Source organism: Tenrec ecaudatus, chromosome X (assembly GCF_050624435.1).
Source record: "Tenrec ecaudatus isolate mTenEca1 chromosome X, mTenEca1.hap1, whole genome shotgun sequence".
In the NCBI taxonomy this organism is placed as follows: domain Eukaryota; kingdom Metazoa; phylum Chordata; class Mammalia; order Afrosoricida; family Tenrecidae; genus Tenrec; species Tenrec ecaudatus.
The window spans coordinates 77415785-77429795 of NC_134548.1; the positions used below are offsets into that span (position 1 = coordinate 77415785).

The window sequence follows — 14011 nt, forward strand, 5'->3', positions numbered from 1 at the left end:
TGGATGATACTCTCGGTGTCGTCCCACAGCTAATCAGGTCTTCTGTAATTAGTGTTCAATGAATCATATCTGTTCATGAGATGGTCTCAGAATTCTAGTGGAATAGGTGCATAGTCATATCTTAAGTGTTGTGAACTTTCAAGATTTTTCTTCAATTTTAACCTGAAGTTATGTAGGAGCAATTAATGGTCTGTTCCAGTCAGCCTTTGGCCTGGTTTTAGCTGATGATATTGAGCTTCTCCAACATATCTTTCCACAGATGTGGTCAATTTTATTACTGGGTATTCCATCTGGAGAAGTCCCTGTGTATATTTTCCTTTTGTGTTGTTGAAAAACTGTATTTGCTAGGAATAAGTCATTGCTTTTGAAAAATCCTATCATGACATCTCTGACATTATTTCTATCAGCAAGGCCATATTTGCCAACTACTATTCCTTCTTTTTTTCCCAACGTTTGCATTCCTATTGCCAATAGCTATCAATGCATTTTGGTTGTGTGCTTGATCAATTTCTGACTGAACATGTTGGTAGAATTCTTCAACTTTTTTCATCACTAGCTTTTGTGGTGGGTGCATAAATCTGAATAAGAGTTGTATTGATTGGATTTCCTTGGAGGCAGATAAATATAATCATATAATGGACAGCATTGTACTTCAAAACTTATTTTGAAATGTTCATTTTGCATTTTGACAATGAATACAACACCTATTGATTGCAATATTTTATGATTCAAAATTACCATTGCCAGTCCATTTCATCTCTCTAAAGTATGGAATAATGATCTTTATGCATTTAATTGTTGATGACTTCCAATTTTCCTAGATTCATACTTCACGCATTCTAAGTTATGAACATTAGTAGATTTTTGCAGTTGTTTCTCCTTACCTTGAGTTGTGCCTCATGAGCAAATGAAGATCCCAAACCTTTCGCTCCCACAGGCTTTCCTTAATTCTTGTTACAATGGTCTGCCCTACCCAGAGAAACTAGCTCCCCCTTAGTCACATTTTGTGTTCCCTTGGACCTGTGGGGCCCATCCTCTGGCACTATCTCTCACAATGTTCTACTTTCATTCACTGGTCCTTTAATGTTTCAAAACTATGCATAATGTTTTAAGTGGTTACTTCTTCCAAAGTGGGCAACTGATTACTACTTCATTGTCCATTCTAACTCTGGAGCTTCTCTAAAACCTGCTCATTTTCGGTGACCCTTCTGGCATTTGAAATACCAGTGGCACAGCTTCCAGTATCACAGCAACACACAAGCCTCCACAGTATGATAAATTGACAGACAAGTAGTAGTTTCTATTCCATAGAGTAGTTTTATAAGGTCACTATGACTTAGAATTAATTCAGTAACAGTGAATTAGATTTTACTTGGTTATTATCTATTGATGGGTACTGTTATGGATTGAATTGGGTCCGTCTCTACCACCCACCGCAAAAAAAAAAAAAAGAAAGAAAGGTGTTGTAAACCCTAACCCCTATAATGGTTATGATCCCATTTGGAAATGAGTTTTTGTTATGTTAACAAAACAGTATTAGTGTAAGATGTATTTTAAGTCATTTTTAGATATGAAGAGATTAGATTAAGCACAAAGTAAGCAGACAAGCAGAAATGAGGGGAGATAAATGAAAATCACCAAGAAGTGAAGGAATTAATGCACGAATACTTTCTCCTATTAAATTGGCATTCTATGATGCTCACCCTCCCAACACAACCGCTGAAGCCAAAGCGGGTGAACAAGCAAATGTGGTGAAGAAAGCTGATGGTGCCCGGCTATCAAAAGAGATAGCATTTGGGGTCTTAAAGGCTTGAAGATAAACAAGCGGCCATCTAGCTCAGAAGCCACAAAGCCCACATGGAAGAACACACCAGCCTGTGTGATCACGTGGTTCCGAAGGAATCCGTTATCAGGCATCAAAGAACAAAAAAATCATATCATTGGGTGCACACCTCCGTGATATGATCGCCGAGGACAAATGGGTGCATAAGCAAATGTGGCAAAGAAAGCTGATGGTGCCCGGCTATCAAAAGATATAGTGTCTGGAGTCTTAAAGGCTTGAAAGTGAGCAAGCGGCCATCTAGCTCAGAAGCAACATAGCCCACATGGAAGAAGCACACCAGCCTGTGCGATCATGAGGTGCCAAAGGGATCCGGTATAAGGCATCACCAGAACAAAAAAGTCTTACCATAGTGGATGAGGCAGGGAGTTCAAAGTGGAGACCCAGAGCCCTTTTGTCGGCCACTGGAGATCCCTTCACAGAGGGGTCTAGGGGAGGAGATGAGTCAGTCAGGGTGCGATGTAGCACCGATGAAGAATACAGATTTCCTCCAGTTCCTAAATGCTTCCTCCCCCGCCCCCTCCAACTACCATGATCCGAATTCTATCTTGCAAGTCTGGATAGAGCAGAGGATGTACACTGGTGCAAATAGGAGCTGGAGGCACAGGGAATCCAGGGTGGATGATACCTTCAGGACCAGGGGTGTGAGGGGCAATACTGGGAGAGTAGAGTGTGAGTGGGTTGAAAAGGGGGAACTGATTACAAGGATCTACATGTGACCTCCTCCCCGGGGGACAGACAACAGGAAAGGGGGTGAAGGGAGACGCCGGACAGGGCAAGATATGACAAAATAATAATTTATAAATTATCAAGGGCTCATGAGGGAGGGGGCAGCGGGGAGAGAGGGAAAAAAGAGGACCTGATGCCAAGGGCTTAAGTGGAGAGCAAATGCTTTGAAAATGATTAGAGCAAAGAATGTACAGATGTGCTTTATACAATTGATGTATATATGTATTGTGATAAGAGTTGTATGAGCCCTTAATGAAATGTTAAAAAAAGTAAATACAAGTCATGCAAATTGAAGAAAAAAAGAAAAGAAAGAAAGAAAGAGACCTTACTCCAGAGCTGTCAGGGTTATAAAACTTTCCGCTACAGATGGCACCCCTGATTTTGGACTTCTAGCCTTGGGAATGGTGTTTTTCAGGGCTATAGACTTTCACCATATGATTCAATCTGTATGCTGAGCAAATAATCCAAGATGCTGAACTATATGAAGAAAAACTAATTATCGCAATTGGAGGAAGACATAATAACAATCAGCAATATGAAAATGATACAAACTTGCTTGCTGAAAGTGAGGGAAACTTGATGCACTTGCTGATGAAGGTCATAGACTGCAGCCTTTAGTATGAAATGCAACTCGACTTTAAGAAAACAAAAATTCTCACACCTGGACTGTGAATAAGGAAGCCTGCAGAAGAATTGATGCAGTTGGTGAAGAATTTCGAAAGTTCAATGGACTTCTAGAGGTGCAAGCAAATCTGTCTTGTAGGAAACACAGCCTTTGAAATTAGGGTGGTGAGACTACATCTCCCAAACTTCGAAGATGCTATTAGGAGAGACATCATGATTGGTAAAGTATATGGTCAGCAAAACAGAGGAACCCCTCAATAAGATGGATTGACACAGTGGCTGCAGCAATGGGCTCAAGCATAGCAATTGTGAGGATGGCACAGGACAGGATATGGTTTTGTCCTGTTGTTTATAGGGTCATTGATTCAGAACTGACTCAGAGGCACCTCATAAACACAGTCTCCCAAACTGTGAGAAAATGGATTTCTTTTTCTTAAAGACCCCCATTCCCAATATGTGGCATTTCTGTTAATAGCAGTACTATATAAGACAAGAATATAAATTGCCCATCTTTTTACTATTGTAAATAATGAATATATGTGTGTATATGACTGTTCATATCACTTCTATTAGATCCTTGGGGCATGACACAGTAATGGTATTGCTAGGTCATATGACAGCTTCATCTCTGTTTTTAAAAGGAACTGTCAGACTGTTTTCCACAAAGACTATATCATTTCATATGCCTACCAGCAATAGATTTGGGTTTCAGTTTCTTAAATTTATTTGAGTGTAATAGATTTAATCAGGAAATTTCTCAGGTTCCAGGAACTAGAATACTATCCCAAGATGGGATAAGTCCTTGAATTTCAAGGACTGAGAAATGAACACCCTCAACCCACCCAACACACACACACACACACACACCTCAGTGGAAACATGTAATTCTCCTTTATTTATGAGTTCCTGATTTCTGGGATAAGTCCTTGAATTTCAAGGACTGAGAAATGAACACCCTCAACCCACCCAACACACACACACACACACACACACCTCAGTGGAAACATGTAATTCTCCTTTATTTATGAGTTCCTGATTTCCTCGTGTCCTTGATTAGGAAATGAGGTGCCAATGAAAGGGCCATGACTGGACTGGGAGGCAGGAGACACAGGGCAAGTTCTGAAATTTTTCTGCATTCATTGAGTGATCTTGGAACAGTCACTTCCTTATGTCTGGGCATGATCAGAATCTGAGGGACAGGAAACTAACTCCTTTCTTTTGTCACTCTAACACCCTCCTTACCTCACCTTCTTCACTGGCCCTTCCAATGTTGATTCTGTCGATCTCTGACTGAAATGCCTCTAATAGTCTGGAGAGAGCAGTGATCGACCACTGATGCCACAGGGGCAATCTCAGTGACAGTCTTCAGGCTATGAATATCAAGGTTTGCTCCAGAAAGTGGCATATATGTCTGCCACTCGCTTGTCACTGCAGAGAAAGTTTAGTCATAATCAACATGCAAGGGAACAGGGTGGACCCCATTTTGCAGACAAGCGAACAAAGCCTTAACAGGTTTTCCGTTGAGTCAATGCAAGAAGCTGTGGCTTCCTCGAGGAGCCCCATCCTTTCTCCTTCCTAATTCTGGATGGATCCAAATGGGAGCAGCTCTCCCTACCCCTACATTGATAACTCCGTTGCCAATGATGTCATCACTAAAGCAGCTTGAAGAGAGAAACCAGCTGCTCTTTAGCCCTCCCTCCCCACGGAACCTCTGTAGGTAGAAAACTTAGGGTCGGCTGCAGATTTGAGTTCTAATTATCTTTCCCTCTCTGACTTCTAAATCTTTTCATTCTTTCTCTTTACTTCCTGAGGAAGAGCAGCACAGGGACTTGAGCAGAGGCTTCTCAGTTTTCTTCCTGCTGCCTTATTTAAGCTCTTGGGGCCCAATCCCAGCTCCAGATGCACCTCCAGCCTTACTCAGTCCATTGGAGTTTCCAGGACTGCTGCCCAAGCCCAGTGACTGACTGATCATTGTTAGGCTCTCTTGAGGAACACAGATGTGTATGTGTCTATGGTTCATACTATGGTTGAATGGGACCAGAAAAATTATTTAGGCCAGTCCATTTTCTATGAAAACTATGGAAACTGAGGCTTAAGGAGATAAAGAACTTAAAAACACATATGTTCAACATCTGCCAGGTACCGTATATACTCGTGTATAAGCCAAGTTTTTCAGCACATTTTTAATGCAGTTTTGTGGTAAAATTAGGTGCCTCGGCTGATATTTGGGTCGGCTTATACTTGAGTATATACGGTACCATGATAAATCAAGCAAGCAAGGCATGCTGAGCCTCACTTTAGGAAAACCTGAGAGCCACTGAGAGTAATTGACTTGTACAAGACCTCACAGTCGACAAAGAACTGAACAAAAGTGGAGTCCCAGGCTTACTCAGAAGAACATGCCCTTGCCACTAGCAGGTATCCAGGCATTCTTGGTATCCAGTGAGATGTGCTAGGCAAGATATAAAAATGAATAATGCAGGAAGGGATTGGGAAATCCCTTTAATTTATAAAGTGTTACCAGTTAGAGTGAATCATTTCGGTTCCACTCTGAGTGACTGGCATTCTCTCTGCATTACACCTAAAGAAACAGACTCAATGAGGTCTTCTGCTCAAGTTATCCAAACTCTCTTTTCATTGCATCCCAGGCACTTCAATTTGAGCCCCATCAAAAATGCAGGCATGAAACTAATAGGGAGCATTTGTCCAAATATTTCTTTTCTAGTTCAAGTCCCCTACTCTGTGCTCCTTGGCTTTCCATAGGGGTCTGTCTCTTCTCACTGCTGCAACCCTGCACTGCCTCTCTGTGTTCGTGGAGGGAGTAAAGTTAGTTCTAGTACCTGTGTCTACTGGCACCCATCTAGTAGCCCTTCCGTATGACCCTAGGGAGGTGACTGCTAGTCCACGGCTTAGCCAATCCTCTTGTCTAATTAGTTCCTCTCAGTCTCTAAATATCACCATTCAGTTTGACAGGTTTGCTCAAGTGAGAAATTCTACCCCCTTAGGTCTCCAATGCCTATGCATATCTTCAGTGAGGTGAAAGAAAGGAATGGGCAGGTGGTGATACAGGTAGAGAGGGGAAACTACAGAGAAGTGTTCAGGAGAGTGGAGTAAGAGATATCCAGCAATAGCAATAGAGAGGAAGGGGATGGGAAGATACCGTGTAATTCCCTTGTTTCCCAAGGCAAATTCAATTATCTGTCAGGCTAGTAAGATTCCACATGGAGAGGAGCTCCCTGTATCTCCAGCACCCAACAGAATGCATGGCATGTAGTAGGTGTTCAACACTCACTTGCTTGTTTGAAGGAATGAACGAAAGCCCACCAGAATTTGCTGGTCACCTCTCTAATTTCAGCTTCAATTCTATGGGTATCAATTTCATGCTGAAAATCTGTAGCATGCCTCGTTTGGTGCTTGGTAGAGCTTACCTGAGATTGTCACTTTTCATTCCATTTCTTTATATCATAGATGCCTAGACAGAGCTGGCAGAGCCCTTATACAACCTAGTCGTACCACTCATGGCACAAATGGGAGAACTTAGGCCAGAACACAGAAGTGACTTGTACATGTCACACAAGGCTCAGTGTACTGCACACTCAGGTCTCTGAACTTCCACAGTGACCTCATATATGTTGGTGCATATGTATGAAGTGGAAGAAAGGAGATGACAACTCTTCTTTTTCCCCAAAAAATAATTTTCTTGGGAGTTAATACGGATATAACATCATTCCATCATTCAATCACATCTAGTATCAATGTACAATTGCTACCACAATCAATTTCAAAATATCTCTTTCTTCTTGATTTAAGCTCCCCTTTACCTACCTTCCCCCAATGTACCCCACAGGAATCATTACTTTACTTACTGTCTCATCAATCCACAAAACATATAACAAAAATTCAAGAGGGTTACCCCCAATGACAAAAATATTTCTTAGATAAACCCTTATATGGAAACAAACAAATAAACAAAAACAGAAAATGCTGAAAACTAGATAATACTCAACATGCATCGGCATGGGAAGTGGGGGTCCACTGACAAAGTTTTAAGCATTGAAGTCTGGTTTATCATTTTGATCTCCTATAGGAGATGGCAACTCTTAAAAATTTTTCATAAATCAGTTTACTGGGGGCTTTTACAGCTCTTATAACAATCCACACATCAATTGTATCAATCACATTTGTATATATGTTGTCATCATCATTTTCAAAACATTTTATTTCTACTTGAGCCCTTGGTATCAGCTCTCTTTTTGCCCTCCCTCTCCCACCCTCCCATCCTCATGAACCCTTTATTAATTATAAATTATTATTATTTTCATATCTTACACCATCCACTGTCTCCCTTTACCATGTTTCTCTTGCTCATTGCCTGGTGTATGTGGAAGGGAGTTATATGTCAATCATTGCATTCCTTCTTTTTCCCCCTTCTTTTTCCCCCTTCTCTCCCCACCTTCCCCTTTCCCTCACGTTTTTGCTCCTCCCATTATTGTCCTGAGGGGTTTATCTGTCTTGGATTCTGTGTGTCAAAAGCTCTTATCTGTACCAGTGTACATGCTCCGGTCTAACTGGATTTGTAAGGTAGAACTGCGATCATGAAAGTAGGAGGAAGGAAGCATTAAATAATTAGAGGAATGTTGTATGTTTCATCAGTCCTGTACTGTACCCTGGATGATTCATCCCTTACTTGTGACCCTTCTGTAAGGGGATGTCCAATTGTCTACAGATGGGCTTGCATCTCCACTCTGAACTCCCTCATTCTCATCAATATGATTGTTCGTTTTGGGTCTTCTGATGCCTGATAACAGATCCTGTTGACACCTCAGGACCACACCAGCTGCTGTTCTTCCATGTGGACTTTGTTGCTTCCCTGTTAGATGGCCACTTGTTTAACTTCAAGCTTTTAAGACTCCAGATGGATATCTTTTAATAGCCAGCACCATCAGCTTTTTTCGCCACATTTGCTTATACATCCGTTTTGTCTTCAGCGATCATTTTGGGAAGGTGAGCATCAAAGAATGCCAAGTTATTAGAATAAAGTGTTCTTGTGTTGAGAGAGGCCTTGAGTAGAGGCCCATTGCCCTTAATACTTAACATAGAAATATATGTGCATAGACCTATTTCCCTATTGTTATATATTAGTACATTTACATAGATGTCTTTTGCCTTCTAGTTCTTTCCTCTATTTCCTTTTACTTTTTTCCAACCCCACTATCATGTGTGTCCTTCATTCAGCTCTCAGCAATTTCCCTCAGATACACTGCACTTGATCAAACCCCACCAGGCATTCTAAACCCTCGTCATTGATTTTAGATTGCTTGTTATTCCCTTGTCCCTGTATCTTTTTTAGAGAACAGTGTAATAAATCACCATACAATGAATGTTGAGCCTGTGATTTCATTTTCATATTTTTGAGCATTGAATTGATGAATTTTTCGAGTCTCTCATTGGGTGTGTACATACGTATTATGCTCACTAGTTCTTGGTCTACTGATCCCTTGAGCATTATGTAGTGTCCCTCCTTATATATATTTTTTTGGCTTGCACTTTAAGATTGGTTTTGTCAGGGATTAAGATTGTAATCTGTTATTTTGGAATTGCCATTTGTTTGGTATATTTTCTCCTCCAGCCTTTAACTCTCAGTCTATTTTTGTCTGAGAGCTTGAGATGTGTTGCTTGTAGGCAGTAGATCGATTGTTTGTGTTTTCTAAGCCTATTCTCCAGTCTCTGTGTTTTAATGGGTGATTTCAGTCCATTGATATTCAGTTATAAGATCCATCTGTGGACTCTGTGATGTCATCTCATACCTTTTGTTTATCATCTGCTACCTTTTGTGTTGGGTGTTATCCCCCTTCTTATCAGTGCACTGTGTGTATGGGGGTGCGTGTGTTCATTCTTGCCTTCTTTTCACCGTTGAGCCTATGTTATATGGGGCACTGTTTATTATGTGTTGACCTCTGACTAGAGTTGCTCTATGTTATGGTCTCCTATTTGTGCTCAGTGAGTGTTGTTATTCTGACTACATTGGGTCAGCAAGGATTTTTTCTAGAGCTGGGTTTCTTTTAACATATGTTTGAGATGGAAACTCTTTATCTTCATAGTCTAGTGGACAATCCTGGCCAGTTGAGAACTCTTTTTTGTTTTATTAAAGAGCTTTATTAGCACTTCATCCACATACACAATTCAATAGTTCAGTCATAACAAAAAGAGTGGTACAACACACAATCAATCTTAGAACATTTTCTTCTTCCTTGTAACTATTACTATTTTAAAAACTTCAAATTTTAAAAACTTTGGCAGAAATATGCACAATAAAATGTGCTCCAATTCAACAACTTCTACATGTATATAATTCAGTGCCATTGATGATCATTTTTATGGTATGCAACCATTATCGATATCCTTCTCCATGTTATTCCATCATTATATTATTAACATAAAATCAATACCCCCTATGAAAAACTGTTTCTCTTTCAACCATGGTAATTTTCCTCATATAATATTCATATATCATAAACTTCCATATAAAATTCACCTAAAATGTTGTATATACATCATCACAATCAGTTCTAGTACTCTCTCCCCATCCCACATTCATTGTTTGCTCCTCAATTCCTCTCACCCTCGCCACCCAATACCCTTGATAAAATATTGCATCAGTTATTTTCTCTATGCATCCACTCACTCCTGTGCTTCATAAACTTGAAAATCAAATAGAACCAATCTAAAACAAAAATAAAATGAAATTCATCAGAAATAATAATAATATAAAATTAAGAGTAAAAAAGAAAATATCACAATATTTTAAAGCCAGGGAAGACATTTCTGTCATGGAACAAGTGTGAAATATATGAGCCAAGAGCAAATTCAGATTGTATCAAAAGGGAGCGCAACTGACCCAGTATCATATTATACTATGGTTCAAACCATCATAATCAAGTTTAAAATGATCTCTGTCAGAAAGGTTGTTCTAGTCTCTTTCTGGTGGCCAAAGACTTAACCTGCCTAGATATTCTGCTAATGGATTTTGGGATGACACTGTCCTCCATAGCCTTCTATAAATTGGATGTCCACAATTTAAGCTCTGATACTGTGTTTTCATCATATTTGGATTTTGTTATTGCTATCTTTGGAGAGTGGGAGACCTTGGGGTGAAGGCAGCAATAATCTTTTCCCCTTCCAATAGCATATATTTTATTAAATTTTATAACAATATATCCTCATATTAAAGGGGTAATTTAGTGGAAGAACCTTCCTTTTGAATTCTCTTTTAACGCAGTTTTACATTTTAAAAATGTGATAAAAAAATGACAAAACAACAAAATTATTTTCCTTTTCTCCAGGTGGACATTGAAGTGGATCTAATTTAATTTTTAAAACTCACCAAAGAGAAAAGCAGGTTAAATGTAAATAAAATTAATGTTAAAGTTGTTTATTAAACTACTAGTCTGTTATTTTGATACAGTCTCTTCTTTGTTTCTTCTCCTGATCTTTTCACTGGTCAAGCTGTGCCACCCTTTTCATCACATTTATTCTCACTATTAAATGTCGTCTTCTTGCCTGAAACCATACTTTTCCTTTAGCTGACCCAAAGTGGGCAGCTTTATTTTCCTTCCCATTTCCTTTACATTTTCAACCTACCACCTTCCATTTGTTCAGATATTCTTGTTGATATTCCATGATATTTTTCAGGGCTGCTTTTCTTTTGGCAGCTGTAAGTTTTACTTTCTTTCTTTTAAAAAAATCATTTTATTTGTGCTCTTACAGCTTTTATCACAATCCATAAAACCATTAAGTGTGTCAAGCACGTTTGTACATATGTTGCCATCATCATTTTCAAAACATTTTTTCTACGTGAGCCTTTGATATCAACTCCTCATTTCCCCCCTCTCCCACCCTTCCTCACTCATGTACCCTTGATAATTGATAAATTACCCCCCCCCATGTCTCACACTGACCGCTGTCTCCCTTGACCCACTTTTCTGTTGTCCATCCTCTAGGAAGGGGTTATATGTAGATGGTTGTGATTGGTTCTCCCTTTTTCCCCTCCCCTTCCCCTACCCATCCTAGTATTTCACATGTCACTTCTTGGTTTTATCCATTGTAGTTTATTGTTATTTGCATCTGTGGTTTTATCCAGTACTTCCTTAGCTTTTTCTTTAAATTGAATTACTCCTTCTTTGACTGCTATGACAAAGTCTATCCCCTTAATTTCTCCATGAATTTCAAACAGGATGTACAAATCTTCTCTACAGAGCTGATCATCTAAGTCGCAGAAAAACTTCAGCAAGCAGCCAAATTTTTTCCTCAAGAGATTTCGTTTCAGCATCTTCTGCTAATTGCTATTTTTCTTCTTGTTCTTGTTTAGTTTGTAATTTAGCTTCCACTTTATTTTGCTTTCTTTATTTTTTTCCTAAGTAATTTTATTAGGAGCTTTTCCAGACATCATACAATGCCGTAATTCAATCATATCAAGTAGGGTTATAGAAGCGCTACCACAATCAATTTCAAACATTTTCTTCCTTCTTGAACTCCTTGATACCGCTCCCCCTTACCCAGCCCCCCCACTAGTCCCTAGGAACCCATATTATAGTTATTGTCTTCATAGATTCACCATCCTGGGTTTCATATATTGAAAAACAGACATAATAGAGACTCAAGAAGTCTATCAAAATAATTAAATACAACAGGGACAAGCCCCAATATGAAAAAATAACCACAGAAATATTAAAAGCCACATCAAGCACAAAGTGTATCAAGAGGGTTTTGTTTTCTTCATTCCTTTTTTGCCAAGTAATCAAACTTGAAACGTGATAAGAGCTATAATAAACCCCAATAAAATGACCTTTAAAATAAAACAAAGGAGTATTAACAGGTCTGTGTTTTTATACTTCTGGCAAGGGGTCCCTACAAACTTCTTAGCACATTCAATTCTCTCAAACACAACAATTATTTACCCCTGAAATACTCTGTGCAATGTTCTTCTCATCTGAATATTTCGTATTCACCTTTGCTTTCTAACCATTATTTCATGTCATCAAGGTTTGCATCAGTTGGGAAGTCTTTAATATAAACAGATGTTTTTACATGATTTTTACTCTCATCAGTCACTTCAGGTAGAGGTTTGCTTGGAGATCCAATTTTAGTTTTATCTTCATTTATTTTCATGACCTCAACTTTTGCTTTGCTCAGTGCTTCCGCTACTTCATTAAAGTGTTGTTAGATGGTTTAACCTGTTGAATTTTATCTTTCTCTCCAATGTTACCGAGCCTTCATCTAGTTTGATCTGTTTCTTTAAAAAAATTTGTCCCAAGGCAAATTAAAGTCACCAAATAATGCTAAATCAGCTATTTTATCACTATCACCATTTTTTTGTCATCGTGGCTATCTGACTATTTTCTTTTGGGTTCTGGCCTTGCAGAGGTACTCCAGAAGATCAAGAGCAAGAACAGCTTCCTGACTTCTAAGCATCACCAGCTGGTCTAGGTGGCACTAATCTTGACCACATCCACCTGTACTCCTTTTTATTGACCCCATCTACCTGGCCTACCTTTTCTGGCCACAGTACCCACTAGGGTTGAAACCTGAACTTATACCCTGACACACCTAGATTTTCCCCTTACTAACTTCAAGTCCCCTCACTTCTTTGAACCTTAGTTTCCTCATCAGTAAAATGCATTCAATGATAAGTTTTATGTTATATCCTTTTTGTGAGCCTTAACCAAAATAATGAACATCTTGAAAACAGCATGATACCAAATAAATGCTCAATAAATACTAGTGATTTTTAATGTCCTAGCTTCCTTGATCTCAGTGGTTCCTTGCTTGGTCCTAGAGCTTCCTGTTCTTTGTAGCCACAAAAGAGGAAGGATCTGGGCCAGGGACCCTTCAGGCCCATGATCACGCTCTATATCTTGGGCAGTCAGCTTCACCTCACTTCTCTCATCTGTTAAAAATCATCATGAGATTCCTTTTATGTCAAGGTCCCCTGATGTTGTTATCCAGGTTTTATATTGCATTACTAGACACTATCTTGTTATAACCTAAATCAAACTACAACCTAGCTTTGATCCTCATGCTTGAGTATAGATGGCTATATTCAGATACTCTCCAGGGTAGAAGGCTGTGCAATCCCAAACTCTCCCTTTTTCTCAGGTCATTTTTCTCTCCCACAGTAAAAGGAAATCTGGTGAGTTGACCTTCAACACTTTTGTGTAGAGAATAGCTAACGTTTATTTGCTGAAAGAACTGCGAGCTCTCTTCCCACCATCCTTTCACCATCACCACCAGGTATATCTTTGGTTTTGTATGAACAACACTGTCCTCTTGGTGGGAGTCAAGATTTCCCAACCCCAGGAACTGCTTCTGTCTAGCCAGATCCTATCAGGACCTACGCTGATCTATTCTGTTTCTTGGCTGTTGTTTGTTGTTAGGCGCCATTGTGTTGGTTCCAACACATAATGTCCTATGCACAACAGAACAAACCACTGATTGTCCTGCACCATCCTTATAAGTATTACTGTGCTTGAACCCATTGTTGCAGCCACTGTGATACTGCATCCTATTGAGGGCCTTCCTCTTTTTCGTTGCCCATTTAAAAGTATGCTGTCCTTCCCCAGGTACCCATCTCTCCTGATAATATGTCCAAAATATTTAAGACAATGTCTTGCCATTCTTACCTCCTGGAAGCACTCTGGCCACACTCCTTCTAAGACAGCTTTGTATGTCCTTTAAGTAGTCCACGGTATTTTCAATATTCTTCTCCAGCAAAACTCAAGTGCATCAATTCTTCTCCAGAGTTCATTATTCAATGTCTAA

The 14011-nt window shown here is 39.4% G+C and overlaps 1 pseudogene; it reads right to left on the reverse strand.

Moving 5' to 3' along the window:
* Window positions 1–10628: 10628 nt before the first annotated feature.
* On the reverse strand, window positions 10629–13633 carry LOC142433439 (lupus La protein-like; annotated as a pseudogene).
* Window positions 13634–14011: the final 378 nt, after the last annotated feature.